The sequence below is a fragment of the Octopus sinensis genome, linkage group LG4 (assembly GCF_006345805.1).
Source record: "Octopus sinensis linkage group LG4, ASM634580v1, whole genome shotgun sequence".
Taxonomy (NCBI): Eukaryota; Metazoa; Mollusca; class Cephalopoda; order Octopoda; family Octopodidae; genus Octopus; species Octopus sinensis.
This window is the reverse complement of record NC_043000.1, coordinates 9,456,042-9,476,041: the sequence shown is the minus strand read 5'-3', so window position 1 is coordinate 9,476,041 and position 20,000 is coordinate 9,456,042. Positions and strand designations below refer to the sequence as shown.

The window sequence follows — 20,000 nt, the reverse complement described above, 5'->3', positions numbered from 1 at the left end:
TATATAATATATATATATCATCATCATCATCATTTTCATCGTTTAATGTCCGTTTTCCATACTAGTATGGGTTGGTTGGTTCGACCAGGGTCTGGGAAGCTAGGAGGCTGTGCCAGGCTCCAGTCTGATCTAGCAGTGTTTGTACAGCTGGATGCCCTTCCGAACGCCAACCACTCCATGAGTGTAGTGGGTGCTTTTTACGTGCCACTGGCGTGGGTATCTTACCTACAATTTCCATTTGATCTTCATTTTGATGTTGGTATTGATGTACTTAACTCAATAGGTCTCCTCAAGAACAGCGAATCACTCTACGATCCAGGCTGTCCTGTGAGCCATGAACTCACTTCATTTGTCGGGTCTTCACAGTCACAGCATATCTCAGAGGTCTCAGTCTTTATATATATATAATGAAGAATTCCTGGTAGAAGTAGGTGTACACCAAGGCTCAGCCCTCAGTCCCCTTTCATTCATCATAGTCCTCCAGGCAATAACAGAGGAATTCAAAACAGGTTGCCCCTGGGAGCTCCTCTATGCTGATGACCTGGCTCTCATAGCAGAATCACTACCGGAACTAGAAAAGAAATTTCGAGTGTGGAAGCAAGGGTTAGAATCAAAGGGCCTTAGAGTAAATGTAGCAAAGACCAAAGTTATAGTAAGCAGAAAGGCGAACTCAGCACACACACCCTCGAGCAGGGCCACCTGCTCGATCTGTAGGAAAGGTGTAGGTAGAAACTCCATAAGATGCACCCAATGTAAGCTATGGACGCATAAGAGGTGCAGCAACATCAAAGGGAAATTAACTGATAAGATAGCTTTCATGTGCGGCAGATGCACAGGGACAATAGACACCACAGACACTCAGAAAACAGATTCCATCACACTCCAGGGGGAGAAACTAGAAGTAGTTGATAGTTTCCGCTACCTGGGTGACCAAGTTAGTAGTGGAGGTGGATGCTCAGAGAGTATCACCACTAGAATACGAATAGCCTGGGCAAAGTTCAGAAAGCTCCTACCCCTACTGGCAACAAAGGGTCTCTCACTCAGAGTGAAAGGTAGATTGTATGATGCATGTGTGCAAACTGCCATGCTTCACGGTAGTGAAACTGGGCTGTGACTGCAGAGGACATGCGTAGACTTGAAAGAAATGAAGCTAGCATGATCTGCTGGATGTGTAATGTCAGTGTGCACGCACGACAGAGTGTAAGCACCCTGAGAGAAATGCTGGACATAAGAAGCATCAGATGTGGTGTGCAAGAGCGACGCTTGCGATGGTATGGTCATGTACTGCGGATGGATGAGGAGAGATGTGTGAAGAAGTGCCACTCCCAAACAGTTGAAGGTATCAGGGGGAGAGGTAGACCCAGGAAGACATGGGATGAGGTAGTCAAGCATGACCTCAGAGCGTTGGGCCTCACTGAGGCAATGGCGAAGGACCGAGATCTCTGGAGATATGCTGTGACTGCAAAGACCCGGGCTGCTTCCTGCACCAGTTCCGCATAGCCCCCTGCCCACTCAAAGTACCCAGGATCCCAGAACGTCCCGCTGTGCTTGAGGAGACCTGTTGAGTCAAGTACATGAACATGAACATCGAAATAGATATCAATGGAAATAGTAGTTGTGATACCTGTGCCGGTGGCACATAAAAAGCACCATCCGAAAGTGGCCGATGCCAGCGCCACCCCGACTGGCTTCTGTGCCGGTGGCACATAAAAAGCACCATCCGAATGTGGCTGTTGCCAGCTCCGCGGTGGCCGGCTTCCGTGCCGGTGGCACGTTAAAAGCTCCAACCGATCGTGGCCAATGCCGGACCCCCCTGGCACCTGTGCAGGTGGCACGTAAAAAGCACCCACTACACTCGCGGAGTGGTTGGCGTTAGGAAGGGCATCCAGCTGTAGAAACTCTGCCAGATCAGACTGGAGCCTGGTGCAGCCCCTGGCTTCCCAGACCCCGGTCGAACCGTCCAACTCGTGCTAGCGCGGAAAACGGACATTAAACGATGATGATGATATATACATACATATATATATATATAGAACTACACTCACGGAGTGGTTGGCGTTAGGAAGGGCATCCAGCTGTAGAAACACTGCCAGATAAGACTGGAGCCTGGTGCAGCCTTCTGGCTTCCCAGATCCCCGGTCGAACCGTCCAACCCATGCTAGCATGGAGAACGGACGTTAAACGATGATGATGATGATGATGATATACATACATATATATATATATAATATATATATATATATATATATATATACACATACATATACATAAATATATACACACACATATAAATGAAATCATGATATATATATACATATATTGGCATTAGGAAGGGTATTTGGCATGGCATCCAGCTGTAGAAACCATGCCAAATCAGACTAAGGACTGGTGCAGCTCTCCAGCTTATCAGTTTCAATCAAACTGTCTAACCCATGCCAGCATGGAAAGCAGATATGAAATGATGATGATGATGATATATATATGTAGCTGTGAGGTAAGAAGTTTGCTTCCTGACCACATGGTTCCAAGTTCAGTCCCACTGTGTGGCATCTTGAATAAGTGTCTTTTACTATAGCCTTCAATCCGAGGAAAACCTTGTGAGTGTATTTGGTAGATGTAAACTGAAAAGTGCCTGCCATATATTTGTGTGTGTGTGTGTGTGTCTTTGCGTTTGTCTCCCCACCACTGTTTGACAACCTGCGTTGGTGTTTACTACCCTGTAACTTAGTGGTCCAACAAAAGAGACTGATAGAATAAATACCAGGTTTTAAAAAAATAGCACTGGGATTGATTCATTAGACTAAATTTCTTTGAGGCAGTGCGCCAGCATGGCCACAGTCTACTGAGTGAAACAAGTAATATTTAAAAGATATATACACACATCCACATGTATGTAATGTATTTGAAGACATACCTTTTTTGGGGACATTGCTGCATTTTTTGCTAACTCTGTATAAACTCTGTTGCAGAAAATAATAAAGGCAGGCCCTCAGCTTACTTAAGAAATGAAGAGGCATGCTGTTATTGTGGTTATAAAGACTGAGCAGAGCGATTTAGAAATATCTCAATTTTTAAAAGTTGACAGATCTTTCATCTACAAAGTTTGTAAGGAGTTAGAGACTGAAGGTGGAAACCTATCATCAAAGCCTCAAAGCTTAAAAAGTATTCTAAATGTTCTGAAATCATCAGAACACTTGAATTTATCCAGCAAGTTCAACAGACCATTGATTACAATCCCAGAAAGTCCATGAGGTCAATTGCAAAAGATCTCCAAGTGTCAGAGGAATTGTCAGAAATGTTGTCCACGAAGACATCAGATATGTCTTATATGATGAGGAAATGTCAATTTGTCAGAAAAAAACCCAAAAGAAAATCACTACATCAGATCTAAAAGGTTCTTAAGCAACCTGAATAATCCAGCAGAAAATCTGATTTGGGTTTTCTCAAATGAGAAAAACTTTGATCAAGATCAAAAAGTTAACAGAAGAAATGACATGGTTATATGCAAACCCTTCTGAAGTTCCAAGTGTTATGCATACAAAAAGATGAATTGAAGACAAGATTATGGCAGCATTCACCAACTTAAACAAGGAGACCATCCAGAAGATGTGCAGGAGACTCCAAAGTTGTCTGAAGGCTAAAACCAATATTGATTTTATTGAATAAATTAACTCTTTAGTATTTCAAGATATTTTTATGTAATTTTGGTAAATATATCTGTTAAAATGAGATGCCAGGTTTATTTTCCTTTTTGCGTAATTTAGACGACAGTTTATTCACAGTTTATTCAATGCACGCACATTGGCAACATTCATTAATTTCTTGAAAATGGGGTCATAACCCCGAAATATTAAATACAAGGTAAGTCTACATTAATTCATATATTTGTTTTCTTGTGATTTGCCTTTCATTTACTTTGCATTGTTCTAGCCTTACCCATGATCTTTTATCATCATCATCACACATACATATAGATATATATATATATATATATGTACATATACAAAACTTATATGTAGATACAAAGATACACACATCTGTGCATACACAAGCATATATCTATCTAAATATATATATATATATCTACATATATATATGTATGTATATATATATATATCTACACACACACACACACATATATATATATACATATATATATACATAGATACATATATATACATAGATACATATATACATACATATATATACATACATACATACATATATATATATACATACATATACATACATATATATACCATACATATACATACATACATACATACATACATACATATACACATACTCATATATATATATATGCACACTTATCTGGATGAATGCGATTTAAACAGCATTAAATATAACTCTCCATCTCTGTGCCATACTAAATATATAAACACTGTTAGAAGGCATAACACTGTGGAATTGAGATAAAATCTCTTCATAGACTTATGTTAAAAACATAATATATATTATACTGAGATGAACATCATTGCTGCTGTGACTCATGAGAGCGAGAGACAGGTTTTGCTTTTGTTGAGGTAGTGCACCTGTACATGTGTTACTTGTTGAAATGAAATCCATGCTTCTATATATATATACAGGAAAACTTACCTGACTGTAAAAAATCTCAGACCCTGGCAAGCTTTCCACAATACCAATGAATATATTATTTAGTGTTTCTTATACATCAAAGCACAAATTTCACCGTAGCAAGTAACAAATAGGTGACAAAGCCCAAATAGAGTGAAATATGCAGCAGCAGTGACTTGTGACAATACCAAATGTCTGGTGTTCTTCTTGCTTCAATATATTGGGTTGTCTGGAAAGTTCGTGCCGATTTTTAAAAGAAAGAAAAAGGGCAATAAATACTTGCCATTACATTTTTAATCAACCAAATATGAACCATTTTGTTGCACAATGCGTCTCCATCTTTCCTTTAACTTGAAAATATCCTCTTCCCAGAATTGAGGTGGTTTCATGGCAAAGAATTCATCAAGGTATCTTTTTACGTCATCCAAGGAATTGAAATTTTTACCATTAAGACTATTCTGCAGAGACCTGAATATGTGGAAATCTGAAGGAGCAATATCTGGTGAATATGGAGAGTGGGGTAACACATCCCAGCCGAGCTGCAGCAATTTTTGTCTGGTTCCCAAAGCATCAAGTGCTGGAAATTAACTTTCTTATCTTCCATTTTAAAGGGTTACAGAATTAACACAGTTTATAGGAACATAAACTTTCTTCTATGAAAAGATAGTTTAAACTGTGCTCTGAATAGATATGTAGTCAAATCCTATTTTATGGACTCAACCATGTTCTAAAATAAGTCGAAAGGTAAGCTGCTATAAATCAGCACAAACTTTCCGGACAACCCAATATAATGTGCTTTTCCCAACAACATGCCTTTCATTGGTGTATGTACATTTAGTATGATACATAGATGCTTATATATATATATATATACATATATCTTCTATCTTTTATCTTTCACTTGTTCCAGTCATTAGAAGAATCTTAAATCGAATCAATCGATCCCAGTACTTATTTTTTTGGTCTATTTTGCTGAACTGCTAGGTTATGGGAATGTAAACACACCGATACTGGTTGTGTTGCAGTGGTGGGAGACCAACACAGACACAATGACACAGACAGACAGATATATATGCACATACATATGTATACATATATATACATATATATATGTCAATATGTATATATATATATACTAGCTGAAGGTGACCCGCTCTATGCGCGGGTAAGAGTGTGGTTGTTACTTTCTGTTGCTTCCTTTCAGCACGTAAAAAGCACCATCCGAACGTGGCCGATTGCAGCGCCGCCTTGACTTGCTTCTGTGCCGGTGGCACGTAAAAAGCACCAACCGATCGTTGCTGCTGCGAGCCCCCCTGACACCTGTTCCGGCGGCACGAAAAAAGCACCCACTACACTCACAGAGTGGTTGGCGTTAGGAAGGTCATCCACCTGTAGAAACACTGCCAGATCAGACTGGATCCTGGTGCAGCCTCCTGGCTTCCCAGACCCCGGTCACACTGTCCAACCCGTGCTAGCACGGAAAACGGACGTTAAACGATGATGATGATGATGATTCTCCGTATTTGTTTCTCTCTCCTTTCTCTCTCACTTTCCCACTCTCTTACTTTTCTTTTCTCTCGGACTCTCCCTCGCTTTCTCTTACTCTCTATCTTTATCTATCTCTATCCCATTTATAAACAACAGAAGATCTTGAGTAAGTTGAGAAATAAAATATTTAGAAAGATCAATCAGAAATATGAGGCAGTGGCAATGGAAAGGTCTGCTTCAAGGCAGACAGCAAAATGCTAACATTTAAAAGAGACAGACGAACTTGCGAGCTGAATAAAAATAATAAAATATTGGAAACCAAAGTTTGAAGAGATAGAATCTGAGGATAGTAGAGTCACCATGGCTGGCATTTCTTAACGACGGACAACAACGTATTGACAGTTTAACGGCTGGCGTAAAATTTTGAACTTGATGTAAAAGAAAATTCGTAAACACCAAGTTTTGAAGTGATTCTTTCTCACGGCAGTAGACTCACCATGGCAAGCATTCAAAACTTCTTTATCATGGACGGCAACACATTGACGATTAAAAGGCTGGCGCAAATGTTTTAGCTTGATGTAACAGAGAATTCCTAAACACCCGCTCCTTGAAATTTTAATCCCCTTCCAGCCCCATTTAGACCCCTTTTCACATTTTGGTTAATATAACCCGATTTCATTCGGGTCTACTGGGGCCACATTTTATAAGATGAGGAATTTTGTCCTAGAGGTGACACCTTTCATTTGAGGAAAAAAATAGTTGTCATGCAAACTTGCCAGCACTTTTAACATAGGTGTGCATATTTTCAGCTGAATCGACCGACTACGTAATGCACACATCATCATCATCATCATCATCATTTAGCGTCCGTTTTCCATGCCAGCATGGGTTGGACGGTTCTGCTGGGGTCTGTGAAGCCAGAAGGCTACATCAGGCCCAGTCAAATCTGGCAGTGTTTCTACGGCTGGATGCCCTTCCTAACGCCAACCACTCCGTGAGTGTAGTGGGTGCTTTTTACGTGCCACCGCACTGGTGCCAGACAGAGCTGGCAAACGGCCACGAACGGATGGTGCTTTTTATGTGCCACCGGCACGAGGGCCAGGCGAGGCTGGCAACGGACACGAAACGGGGCGGTGCTGGCAACGGTCGCGAAACGGAAAGTTCTCTTACATGCCACCGGCACTGGTAACACATCTGCAATTTCCATTGATCGATTTCCATTGATCGATTTCGATTCTGATCCTATATATATATATATATATACACATTATATATATATATATGTGTATATATATATGTGTGTGTGTGTGTGTGTGTGTGTGTGTGTGTGCACGCATTATATATACAAATGTATACAAATGAGATATATATCTGTATAAATTAAATTAGAGATAAAACCACTAGTAGGCAAATCAAACAGTGAAAAACCAAAAACAAAAACATTAAAAAAAATATATAATATAGAAAATATATAAAATATAAGATTGAAAAATTTAAATTATTTAAATTGAAAATTAAAATTATCAAATTATATTTATAATTTGTTTAAAAATATATATAACTATGAAAAAGTATGAAAATGTTTAATATACATAAATAAAGATATATACACTTTGTATATATACATTATATATGCATATTTATATATAGAACACACACACTCACACATACATTCATCATCATCATCGTCGTTTAACGTCCGTTCTCCATGCTAGCATGGGTTGGACGGTTCGACCGGGGTTCTGGGAAGCCAGAAGGCTGCACCAGGCTCCAGTCTAATTTGGCAATGTTTCTACAGCTGGATGCCCTTCCTAACGCCAACCACTCCGTGCGTGTAGTGGGTGCTTTTTACGTGCCACCTGCACAGGTGCCAGGCGGGGCTGGCAACGGCCACGGTCAGATTGGTGTATTTTATGTGCCACCGGCACGGAAGCCAGTCGAGGCGGTGCTGGCATCGGCCACGAGTCGGATAGTGCTTTTTACGTACCACCAGACCAGGGATCCTGGCTGGTTCATTATATATACATATTTATATATAGAACACACACACACACACATACATTATATATACATATTTATATATAGAACACACACACACACACACATACATTATATATACATATTTATATATAGAACACACACACACACATACATTATATATACATATTTATATATAGAACACACACATACACATATAAATGAACGCAAGAATATCTGATTCATAATATTTGTTCTCATGATTGTGTGTTGTTGGTAGCGATGATAATTCTCCCTATAAATGCAAACAGATACATCAAAGAAAGCCGCCTGACGAACTTATAAAGGGAAAGTGAAAGGGAGTTGAGGGGAATACATTAAATAACGGGAGTGGCATTCTCAAAGTTATTAATGAAGGGGAGTAAGAGAGGGATAGGAGGAAATAGTGTGAGTGAGGAAGATGGCCCCTAGCAACCACACCTTTTAAGCTAGGGATTTCTAAGGTAGCCCACGAGCATCGTCACCTCATTCTACATGTCCCTGTAAATTTTGGAGTGAATCGGACGGGATGTAGTGGCATTGAAAGCGATCCAAGCGGTAAAAACGTATTTCAGTTTTATATATAGAGATATGCACACACACATATATACAAACACATATGTATGTGTGTGTGTGTGTGTGTGTGTGTATATATATATATATATATACACACATATATATACATATATATATACATACATATATATATATACATATATATATATACAGTATATATATATACAGTATATATATATATATATATATATATATATATATATGTATATATGAGGGTGTACTGAAAAGTTCCTGATTTTGGGTAAAACAAAATACAAGAGGATTAGTTAATTATGGTTTTATTCAACATATCCCCTTTTCAGATTCATACACTTATTATTGTAGCAGCCATTCAATTTGCTTAAGCCCTGCAAAAGAACTTGGAAGGTTGGGCCTCCAACCAGGCCTTTCATGATATCCTTAAAGCCAGGAACTTTTCAGTACCTCGCATATATTTTGCTACAACTAGGTACACATATAGTATAATAGTCTTAGGTTTATATGTCTAAAGATAGACAAACAGACAGATACAGAGGCAGATAAACAGACAGGTGGACAGACAGATGAATGGATGGATAGACAGACAGAGAGATAGATCAATAGATGGATATATATATTAGTAACTAATAGTTAGTACAGTCGGAAACTGCTGAGACTGGGGAGTTTTATGATCAGATAACTGATCTTATAAAATCAAACACATAATATAAAATAATCATGTCCAAAATGAAAAAAAAGAAAGAAGAATCAAATCAATGCAAGTTTACAGTCTCTATGACATTCAATAGATAAAAGATGGTATACTTGTGCAATCTCCTGATGCATTTTCACCCAAATCCAGAAGCTGTAAAATCTTGCTTTTCTGTTTAGTCCTCAATGGTATTTGCATTCACTTCTCAGACAATGGTGACAGTATCTAACTCAATTACTATTAACATGTGTATGAAGAACAAAGTTGTAGATTTATTGATGGTACTACTGATTTCGGCATGATTTTTAAATGCTTTCATGCATCAGTTATTTGGTTTGGTGGTATCAGCCAATCCTGTTTCCATTAATATTGTTGGCCCTGTGTCTAAATCAAAAACTGTTTTATGAGTTAAAATTGCTTTAACGCTGTTAAAGTGACTGACTGAGATCAAACTTGCATACCAAGCAACGCAGGGTATTTTCAGGTTATTTTCACAACTGTAGTGAGTACTGGTGTGGATGTGTGGTTAAGAACTTCACTTCTCAAATACAGGGTTTCAGTTCCAGTCCTTGAGCAAGTGTTTTGTACTATAGCTCCAGGATGACTAAAGCATTGTGAATGGATTTGGTAGACAGAAATTGAAAAGGGACCCATCAATGCTTTATGCTTGCTACTGATACACTTTCTCAAAATGAACAGCATAGTTTTCCAGCTTTGGTAATACATGCATCTTATGATATACAGACGATATATATACATACATACATACATACATACATACATACATACATACATATATATATATATACAATAAAATAATAAATAAATGCACCCTTCTAAAGCCTAGCCAGGCTCATGGGCCCAGTTATCCAGTTTCTATGGTGTATGTGTTCCGCAGCTGGAGGGGACATTAGTCCATCGCAGCGTTACTCATTTTTGCCAGCTGAGTGGACTGGAGCAACATGAAATGAAGTGTTTTGCTCAAGAACACAATGTGTCGCCCGGTCCAGGAATCGAAACCACAATCTAACGATCATGATGCTGACACCCTAACCACTAAGCTACGCACCTCCACACACACACACACACACATATATATATATACACACACATACATACATATATATATATTTGCTGCTTTTTAATAAAGTATATATATATATATATATATATATACTTTATTAAAAAGCAGCAAAAATATCACAAAAACTGTTACTCTGAGTTACATGTTCCTGTTCGTTGGACAGTTTTTCCACTTTGTTTCACATTTTTATGCTTACTCTGGTATATATATATATATATATATATATATATATATATGGTGCCATATAAAAAGCACCTAGTACACTCTGTAAAGTGGCTGGCATTAGGAAGGGCATCCAGTCATAGAAATGAAGCCAAAACAGACTATGAAACCTGGTACTACCTCTGGCCTCACCAGTTCCTATCAATCCGTCCAGCCCATGACAGCATGGAAAACAGGTGGCAAATGTTGGTGATAATGATGATGATATATATATATATATTCTTTTATTCTTTAATTCATTTTAGTCATGTAGCTACAGTTATGCTGTAGTACCATATACAAGTATGGTGATGCAAACAGAAAAACTACAACTCAAATTATGAGTTTATGTATATTTTTATTAATATTTAACTAAAGTAACAGAGTGACTCAAGGTCTGAGAGTTTTGTGTGTTGGCACTTATCACACTTGAGTCACTCTGTTACTTCTGTTAAATATCAATAAAAATACACACACACACACACATTTACATATACAGAGGTTGGACAAAATAATGGAAACACCTAGCATCATGGCATCATAATTTTGAAATATCTAGAAAACTGTCAAAAGCTTGTTTATTTTTATGTTTTTTTTAATTTATTATTAGTGTTGCTTAATACGTTTTGCTAAATTTGGTGTTTCTTTTCAGACATCATCAGAAAAAGATAATAAAAATTCATTAAAATGACAGATCTACTTGACTTTCAAAGAGGTCAAATTGTTGGTGCTTGTATGCTAGCATAATGAAAACAGCCAAAATGTTTAGTGTGTCAAGAAGTACTGTCTCGAAAATAATGACAGCCTTTCGACGAGGAGTTTTTTCCCTTTTTCTCAAAGAGGGAAAAACCTCCTTGTCGAAACAAAACTCCGGAAGAAGACCAAAACTTTCAGATGGGGACCATCAGACTCTCACACGAATTGTTAGAAAGGATCACAAAATTACTGCAGAGCTTAATGACCACCTCAAGAACCCAATTTCCACAAAACCTGTTCGCTGATAGCTGCACAATGTAGGATTTCATGGGAGGACTGCAATCAGAAAACCATTACTTTCAAATACAAACATTGCAAAGCGTTTAGAGTGGAGTAAAATCCTACAGAATTGGTCCCTAGAGCAGTGGAGGAATGTAATTTTCTCAGACAAGTCATCCTTTACCTTATTTCTGACCACCAGCCAAGTATACGTGTGGAGACAGCCAAAAGAAGCATTTGACCCAGACTGCCTTCTTCCAACTGTTAAACATGAAGGAGGATCTGTGATGATCTGGGTGGGGACTATATCTTGGAAATCCGCTGGCCCAATGGTTTCCCTTCATGGCAGAATTAGTAGTCAAGACTATTTAAGCATTTTATCTGATCAAATTCATCCTATGGTTGCGGAACTGTTTCCAGAGGGAAGCGCAATCTTTCAGGATGATAATGCACCAATTCACACAGCTAAAGTTGTTACTGAATGGCACGAGGAACATTCTAGTGAAGTTGAACATCTTATCTGGCCGCCACAGTCTCTAGATCTCAGTATTATTGAACATTTATGGTGTATTTTAGAAAAACAAGGAGTCAATATCCTCCACCATCATCACTGCAAGAACTGGAGACTGTTTTAGATGAAGAATGGGCAAAAATTCCTTCAGAAACAATTCAAACTTTGTATGAGTCCATACCTTGTAGAATTCAAGCTGTAATTACTGCCAAAGGTGGTCCTACCCCATATTAAAATAAATTTGTTCAAAATTTTAAGGTGTTTCCATTATTTTGTCCTATCCTTGTATATTTATGCGTGTATATTTGTATATTTATATGTATATATATTATGTTTGTATCATATATATATATATATATATATATATATATACATATATATATACATATATAGTTGAGGTGTGTTCTGTTAAGAATGTATAAGAGTCAAAATAGAGCTCGTTCGCCCTTAGAATTCCCAAATAGCCAGTAGTATTCTTATGGTATGCTACCAATTCTAGTCTTAGGTATTCTTCTTATGCAGGTAAATCGTTAAATAATTTAATTTAAGCTTAACTTTAAATCCTGTATATATGAAGGTCTGTATGTATCTAAACATTTATAGCAATTAACAAGCTGCCTAACCATTCTTACTCTTCCTTTTGACTCTTTTACTTTTCATATATATATATATATAAGTATATATAAGTATATAAATGTGTGTGTGTGTGTCTCCTTGTCATGACATCTGATGACAGTTGTAAGCAAGTGTCACTGTCATACAAGTTACATTATCTGTTTCCAGTTTTCTGGGAAAACATGTCTGGACAGGTGGAAAAATTATCTTACATGGAAACAGTGAAAGATCAGTTACAGTAAGGGCATTTGGCCATAGAAAATCTGCCTCAACAAAGTCCATCTGACCCAAGCAAGCATGGAAATGTAGTCATTGATTATGATATAAACATAAAAATATGACCCTTGCATTAGTCTCAGAAATGCTTTTACATGTTCTTCAGGAATTTGAATTCACTTTTTCTCATTATAAAGAAAAGACAAAATGACTGCGCTAGTAATATCCTCAAGTTCAATTTTACACACAACACGGGGAATTAAATATTCATTAGACTTTGAGATCTTGCATAGATAATCTAAAATTTGGATAACTGATGTTAGTATAACTTCTGTTTAACTGTATATATGCTGTTACGAACTGAAAAACGTAGTTTATCCCTTTCGATACCAATCTGCCTGAGACCACTCCTGATGTTATGATACAAACTTTCTATTTTAAAATGATCTAAATTGATACTACATTAAAATTTGATGGAAGTTTTTATGTTCTAATGACAAAGTGATTTTACTTAATACTTCATTATTTTCAAAATTATTGAAATAAATTTAGAGTAATTTAACAGAAATATGATAACAAAAGGATAAAGTTTGTTATGTATGCAGTAAAACTTAAATGTTTTGCTGTTTTTGTTTAGTCTCAAATCAACCTTAAATGAACAAGTTTACAATAAGAGGAATTCCATCCATAACCATTCCATCTGATATTCAGACATACTATTTCTAAGACAATATGATCTTTCCTATTTAAGGTGGCGAGCTGGCAGAATCGTTAGCATGCTGGCTGAAATGCTTAGCAGTATTTCATCTGTCTTTACATTCTGAGTTCAAATTCCGCTGAGGTCGACTTTGCCTTTCATCTTTTCAGGGTCGATTAGATAAGTACCAGTTACGCACTGGGGTCGATATAATTGACTTAATCCGTTTGTCCTTGTTTGTCTTCTCTGTGTTTAGCCCCTTGTGGGTAGTAAAGAAATAGGTATTTCGTCTGTCTTTAGGTTCTGAGTTCAAATTCCACCGAGGTCGACTTTGCCTTTTATCCTTTCGGGGTTGATTAATTAAGTACCAGCTGCGTACTGGGGTCAATTTAATCGACTGGCCCCTTCCCCCAAAATTTCAGGCCTTGTGCCTACAATAGAAGGGATTTTTAAGGTGCCATTATTTCTAGTAACTTAACCCATTAGCATTTAACTGACCATATCCAAAATAATCTACCTGTTTTATCTTCAAACTTGCCAGATCTGGCCGATCACACTTACCCCACATTATTATTCTAAAAAATAAACAATCACATCACTGAAATCTCAAAGCTAATGCATGACTAATTCAAGTCAATGTGAATAAACACATTACATTTGGCAGAGAAATCTGAATACAAATGGGTTCAAAATTGACTACATTGTAGCTACTTCATTAGCTCATTGTTGTTACTGGTGATCAGCCTTCAACCTGGTGAGCTATTTTAAACCTGTTCTACACTAGTCATTTTAGAATATAACAACCTCTAATTAACAGGTAATTACAGGTAAACATTGCCACATCGATTAGATGTTTCATTTTGTGTATTATAAACTGACCTGGTAATCAGAAACTAATTGCTGTCCCTCTGCATGACACCTTGGTCACTATAGCCTCAGGCCAATCAAAGCCTTGTAAGTGGATTAAATTGATGAAAACTGCAAGGAAATTGTTATATATATATATATATAGAGAGAGAGAGCTTACAGCTGTTTCTACCATATGTCACTGCACCCAGAGTTGAATGCCAGTGCAACATCTTATAGCCTCCTCAGAGCCATTTGAGTAAAGTGTTTCTTCACTGCAGAAAGTTTCTAAATATATATACACATACACACATACATACATACATGCATATATGCATGCATGCATACATACGTATGTACATATCTACATACATATCTACATACATACATACATACATACATACAATTTTGGATCCTTTTTATTTCTCTATTTTAACCTTGAAATTTAGCCCTCACTTGTTTTAGAATTTTGACCTCGAACATCTTTTATCTTGTAATTTCTATCTTATAATTTATTTGTATAAGTGACTTTTAGAAGATTTAGGCAGTTTGTCTTCTTAAAATTGATGTTTTTATTCCTATATTTACCAATCTTTCATTCATTTTGCATCTTCCAGATTTATCACACATAACTCATTACATGTAATTTTTTAGTTATAGGTAATTTTATATTTTTATATATCTTCTATATCTTTCTGTATGTTTGGTTTTATATTCTTTAAACCATTGGAGAATCTTTATGCCTTGTACATGCATGATTTATGCTGATGTGAATAAATATATATGCTTCAACTAATTTGGTTGAATGATTTCATTTAAGCATTCGGAAATCTGTTTGACTGCCTAAACTTTGTATTTTTAATTTTCTCTACTCTATATTTTTTTGCCTTGGCTCTCTATGAGCACTCTGTAATCAGCCCATATATTTTAAAATATAGTTATACATGTGTGTGTGTGTATAGTTATGTATAGGTATACATACATATATATATTTACAGGGTTATTCAAAAAGAATGAAGTGATTTCATTACACAATATTTTAATAAGGAAAAGCAATAGAAAACTCCAGCTAAGTCACAAGTATTTACTCACAATCACCTTTTATTTTCTGTCTTACAAGTGTTCAATGTGGTCACCACCTGCAGCACAGGCAACATCAATGCGATAAGAGAATTCCTCCCAGATGCGTATCACCAGATCCCAATCCACTGAGTTGATCACTGCTGTTATTCAATGTTTAAGGTCATTGGGGTTAGTGAGTAGTGGTTGAACATAAACATGATATTTTACATATCCCCACAAGAACAAAAATCACACAACAGCGATGAAGTCAGTGGATCGTGATATGCTGACACGTGTCTGGGAGGAATTCTTTTATTGTATTGATGTTGTCCATGCTGCAGGCGGTGGCCACATCGAACAATTGTAAGACAGGAAATAAAAGTTGATTGGTAGTAAATACTTGTGACTTAGCTGGAGTTTTCTACTGCTTTTCCTTATTAAAATATTGCGTAATCAAATCAGTTCATTCTTTTTGAATAACCCTGTATGTACAGATATACGTGTGTGTGTCTGTGTGTGCATGTCTGTGTTGCTGTCTCCTTGCCTTCATATCTTGTGATAATTGTAAATGAGTGCCACCATTATGAAAGGAGGTCCTTCATTCACAATCTTCCATAAAACATGTCTGGTCATAGCAAAAGATTACCTTACTTGGAAACAGGTGAGGTTTGGTGACAGGAAGTGCATCTGGTCATAGAAAATCTGCCCAACAAATCCCATTTCACCCATGTGAACATTGGAAAGTGGATGCTAAGATAACAATGATGATATTTAGACACTCAGTTGTAAGCAACTGTCACTAATATATGTGAGTGTGTGTGTTTATATATGCATATAATATATGCTTATTATACATATAAATGCAATGAGTAAATTGTTGCCATTTTATATTTGTTACGTTGTGCATGCGCATTGTTTATTTTTGATTTTGTTGACTACCCAGTATAGTAGGTTCAGTTGGGCACTGTCTGTGTGAAAAACAGCACCATGATGCAATTCACTTTGCCAGAAATTTGGAAACAACATGCTGTACTGCTTGGCATTCACGCTGGAAGTTCCAATACAAAAAGATGGTGAACATACAGAACAACTGTGTACTCAAAAGAGGCTGTGTATGCTGTGTACCCAAAAGATGTACTGAGAGTGATAAAAATGAAACATCCAGTCAACATCATGGGGTTTGGAGTGATCACTAGTGATGGCGATGTTATGCCTCCATTGATCTTCCCACATGACCACAGACTCAACATGGAGACTTACATCAAGTGCATGGAGGAGGTAGTGCTGCCCTGGACCAAGAGGATGGCTGCTGGAACACCCTATGTCTAGCAACAGGACTCTGCACCATGCCACTCAAGCAGGAGAATCCAGTCATGGCTGTCAGACAATTTCTGTGACCACATCATCCCTAACATCTGGCCACCTAACTCCACAGACTACAACTCCTTTCATTATTATGTGTGGGGTACAGTTGAGCAAGAGACCAATAAAACCTCTTCTAACACCAAAGATGAACAGAAGGTAAGGATTATGGCAGCATTCACCAACTTAAACAAGGAGACTGTCCAGAATAGTTGCAGGAGACTTTGAGGTCATCTGGAGGCTCTTGTTGAAGTCAATGGTGATTTTATTGAATAAATTTACACTTTAGTAATTCAAAATATTTTCATGTAATTTTGGTAAATGTATCTGTTAAATCGAGATGTCAGTGTTATTTACATTTTGCGTAATGTAGACAACAATATATTCACCCACACTCTGTATATATATATATATATATATGAATGGCTGGTGAGGGCTGTGCAAGCCATGTACAGAGATGCCGTAAGTAAGGTTAGAGTTGGCAACATGTACACAGAAGAATTCAAAGTAGAGGTTGGGGTCCACCAGGGTTCAGTACTCAGCCCCCTCCTATTTATCATAGTCCTCCAGGCAATTGTGGAGGAATTCAAGACAGGTTGCCCCTGGGAGCTCCTCTATGCTGACGACCTCGCTCTAATTGCTGAGTCACTATCAGAACTGGAGGAGAAGTTCCAGGTGTGGAAGGAGGGTTTAGAATCGAGGGGCCTTAGAGTCAACCTAGCTAAAACCAAAGTACTAATAAGTAGAAAGGTAGACAATCCACAAATATCCTCAGGAAGATGGCCCTGCTCGATCTGTAGAAAAGGTGTAGGTAGAAACTCTATAAGATGTACCCAGTGTAAGCTATGGACACATAAGAGGTGCAGCAATGTCAAAGGTAGGCTAACTGGGAAGATAGTTTTTGTATGTGGCAGATGCTCTGGAGCATTGACCTCTGAAAATCTGCAGAAAACAACTTCCGTCACTTTCCGGGGGAAAAACTAGAAGTAGTTGATAGCTTCCGCTATCTAGGTGACCAAGTCAGTAGTGGGGGTGGGTGCGCTGAAAGTGTAACTGCTAGAATAAGAATAGCCTGGGCAAAGTTTAGGGAGCTCTTACCTCTGCTGGTGACTAAAGGCCTCTCGCTCAGAGTAAAAGGCAGACTGTATGATGCATGTGTACGAACAGCTATGCTACATGGCAGTGAAACATGGGCCGTGACTGCTGAGGACATGCGTAAGCTCGTGAGGAACGAAGCCAGTATGCTCCGATGGATGTGTAATGTCAGTGTACTTACTCGACAGAGCGTTAGTACCTTGAGAGAAATGTTGTACCTAAGAAGCATCAGTTGTGGTGTGCAAGAGAGACGATTGCGCTGGTATGGTCATGTGGCGAGAATGGATGAAGATAGGTGTGTGAGAAAGTGCCAATCCCTAGCAGTTGAGGGAACCCGTGGAAGAGGTAGACCCGGGAAAATCTGGGACGAGGTGGTGAAGCACGACCTTCGGACGTTAGGTCTCACCATGGAAATGACTAGAGACCGAGACCTATGGAAGTATGCTGTGCGTGAGAAGACCCGGCAAGACTAGTGAAGCCATAATCCGTGGCCCCTACCTGGGATGTAGTCAGTCCACCTGTGCATACCTTCCTTCTTGTGACACTTGTGAAGACCTGTTGAGGCAAGTGAGAATCAAATCAAATCAAATCAAATCGAACCAAATCAAAATAGATGAACATCAATGGAATTTGTATCCTTGTGGTACCAGTGCCGGTGGCACATAAGAAAACCATCCGAACGTGACCGTAGCCAGTACCGCAACGACTGGCCTCCGTGCTAAGGGCATGTAACAAACACCATCCGAGCGTGGCCGTCTGGCACCTGTGTCGGTGACACATAAGAAAACACCATCCGAGCGTGGCCGTCAGCCAGCCTCCTCTGCACCTGTGTCGGTTGGCACATAAAAACACCATCGAGCGTGGCCGTCTGCCAGCCTCGTCTGGCACTGTGTCGGTAGCACATAAAATCACCCACTACACTCTCGGAGTGGGTGGCGTTAGGAAGGGCATCAAGCTGTAGAAACACTGCAGATCTGACTGCCTGTGCAGCCTTCGGGCTTGCCAGACCCCAGTTGAACCGTCCAACCCATGCTAGCATGAAAGCGGACGTTAAACGATGATGATGATGATGATGATGATAATATATATATATATATATACACACACACATACATATACGTATAACGCACCTAACTGAATAACTGATAATTAAGCATATTTTTAATTTATACTTTTGATTTTTATTAATTTTTTTTTATTTATGCATCAACAATACAAATACACTATCAATTAGTATGTTTATCCAATTAATGAATTGTTACGGTAATTAAGAAGTTCAAGTGTAATTAGTTCATTTTGCTAATTACACCTGCCAACCTTCTCCCACCAAGTCCTACTAAGACAAGATAATAAGTGTAGACAATTTGTCATGTCATTAAAAAATTCTATGAAATAAGTTTGAAATCAATTATGTCACATGGTTTTGGGTTCAGTCCCACAGTGCAGCAATTTGGGCAAGTGTCTTCTCTATAGTCTGGGCTGACCAATGACTTGTGAGTGAATTGGTAGGCAGCAGAAACTGCATGGAAGTCCATCACATATGTGTATATGTGTGTGTGTGTGAATGTATGTAGGTATGTGTGTTGTATAATAAATATAAAAAAAAAAAAGAAAAACACAACAAGAAAAAACAACATGAGGATGTGGTACATGCAAAGTATTAGCAGGATGCTCAGGGAAGAAAAGAAAGGTAGTTTCACTCTTGAACAAAGCTCTTCATCAGAGACAGGAGATGGCGGAAAGTCTAAGAGAAAAGGAAGACAGAGGAAAAAAATCGCCAACAATACACACACACACACACATATATATATATATATATATATGTAGGTCCCGGGTTGATCCGGGGTTAACCACAGTAAGTAAGGTACTCAATACATAGCAGAGTAAAATTAATTTATTATATAGAAGGAGCTTCTACAGGACTAGTACTGTTTCATTCAGGAGAAATCTTCAGGAAGCTATTTAACAAGAATTGTATTAGCATTTATAC

The 20,000-nt window shown here is 38.0% G+C and overlaps 1 protein-coding gene and 1 long non-coding RNA gene across 3 annotated transcripts in view; one reads left to right on the top strand and one right to left on the bottom strand.

The window, feature by feature from the left end:
• The window catches only part of LOC118762869, a 19,485-nt gene extending 6,890 nt beyond the window's left edge, over positions 1–12,595 (top strand). Inside the window, exons 2-3 of the long non-coding RNA XR_004998615.1 lie at positions 8,657–8,658; positions 12,511–12,595. This is a non-coding gene — a long non-coding RNA (uncharacterized LOC118762869). The remainder of the gene's footprint in view (positions 1–8,656; positions 8,659–12,510) is intronic.
• LOC115210823 overlaps positions 1–20,000 on the bottom strand; it is a 153,919-nt gene that overhangs the window by 91,170 nt on the left and 42,749 nt on the right. The gene's annotated exons all lie outside the window — the stretch shown is intronic.